Source organism: Penaeus monodon, chromosome 19 (genome assembly GCF_015228065.2).
Source record: "Penaeus monodon isolate SGIC_2016 chromosome 19, NSTDA_Pmon_1, whole genome shotgun sequence".
Classification (NCBI taxonomy): domain Eukaryota; kingdom Metazoa; phylum Arthropoda; class Malacostraca; order Decapoda; family Penaeidae; genus Penaeus; species Penaeus monodon.
In genome coordinates this window covers 23,559,839-23,561,234 of record NC_051404.1, presented here as the reverse complement: position 1 = coordinate 23,561,234, position 1,396 = coordinate 23,559,839, and the positions used below count along the sequence as shown (strand labels likewise).

At 35.5% G+C, this 1,396-nt stretch overlaps 2 long non-coding RNA genes across 2 annotated transcripts in view; both read right to left on the bottom strand.

The window, feature by feature from the left end:
- The window catches only part of LOC119585138, a 1,243-nt gene extending 468 nt beyond the window's left edge, over positions 1-775 (bottom strand). The window contains exons 1-2 of the long non-coding RNA XR_005229877.1: positions 638-775; positions 449-502 (exon numbers count right to left, since the gene is read on the bottom strand). This is a non-coding gene — a long non-coding RNA (uncharacterized LOC119585138). The remainder of the gene's footprint in view (positions 1-448; positions 503-637) is intronic.
- Positions 776-1,057: 282 nt separating this feature from the next.
- The window catches only part of LOC119585137, a 2,298-nt gene continuing 1,959 nt past the window's right edge, over positions 1,058-1,396 (bottom strand). The window contains exons 2-3 of the long non-coding RNA XR_005229876.1: positions 1,251-1,357; positions 1,058-1,128 (exon numbers count right to left, since the gene is read on the bottom strand). This is a non-coding gene — a long non-coding RNA (uncharacterized LOC119585137). The remainder of the gene's footprint in view (positions 1,129-1,250; positions 1,358-1,396) is intronic.

Here is a 1,396-nt window from a genome sequence, read left to right as displayed (position 1 = left end):
CCCCTGTCGGCAAAGGGTTAAGGGAAGTATTTGGCAGGGCAAAACTCAAAGATTTGCATTCTTTTACATGCATGGACAAGCTCCCTTTGAAGAATAGGCTCAAGTGCATTTCCTTCACTGGGTAAAAAAGATGTAAGTATAACTGTATATTCTAGGATTTTCTCCTATTTTTGTCTCTGTTCATTCTCACAGATCTTACTGCAGTTAACTGCAATATCACCCTTTGATGTAATCTAGATATATTGTGAAAAATTAGGAATACATGGGCCTAATTTGGCATATCATCAGATGGTCCCCTAAAGTACATTTCAAACAGCTAAGTTTAGTCAAAATTTAATTAGGGATTAATTCTGATTCTATCTGAATATAAGAATCTCACATGAACCTAAGTCACCGTGTTTATTACGGGCATACATTTAATGACTGAGAAGAAACAGGCAATTCTTACCTGTTGCTGTAGGCGAGCCTTTTCCATGTTTACTCTCTTGAACTCCTCACCACTCTGAACAAAAAAATTAGTATCAACAGAGTAAAATATATCATACATAATACAACCACCATTGGTATCATTTGGTCAATCTAGTCACAAGACTTGTATAATTGTAATGTTGTATCTCATAATCTAGGTAAAACTAACCTGAGCCTGAATACGATTTTTCTCCATTGTAAGCTTTTTGAACTCTTCTGTGGTCTTGTGAAGCTCTGACCGCACAATATTCAGCTGCTGCTGGAATTGATTTTTCTGGTTCACAATCATTTGCTGGTTCTTGGACAATGAGCAAGCTGAGGAAGCAAGAAAATGTATACAAAACATGTTCTGACAGCATATGAAAAAAATTTAAGTAAATCAAAGAACACTAAACATTTACCATGAAAAAGCAGCACATTAGCATTATAAATAACAGTAGAAAAAAATTCAATTTGAAACCTCAACACATCATATACAAAAAATTAATTTCTGTTCATCCTTTTCCCAAGCATACCTTTAGTAACTATAGTAACAACCACAAGTTAGTCTTCAAGCCTTACCATGATGATGCAACATTATCAAAACATACCTGGTTCTTTATTCTTGACACTTCTGCCTCCTTGCTCTGTAAGGTCTTCTGCTGTTCAACTACTTCCTGCCTGTAATAGAACTCAATTACTAAATTTACTGAACAGGTCACACAATTCTGAACCTGCATCTTTACTTATGCACAAATAAGTCACACAACAGAGAAATCTTTAAACTCTAAGCATCTTCTCACTGTAGCCTAATGAAGTCCTCTGGTTTGGCACGGTTAAGTTTCTCCACCAACTCTTGTGTTCTCTTCTTGTAAAGATCTTTTTCATTTTCAATGCTCCTCTTCTCCAGCTACAAATGGAAAGTAAACCATCGAGTTTAAATATTCAA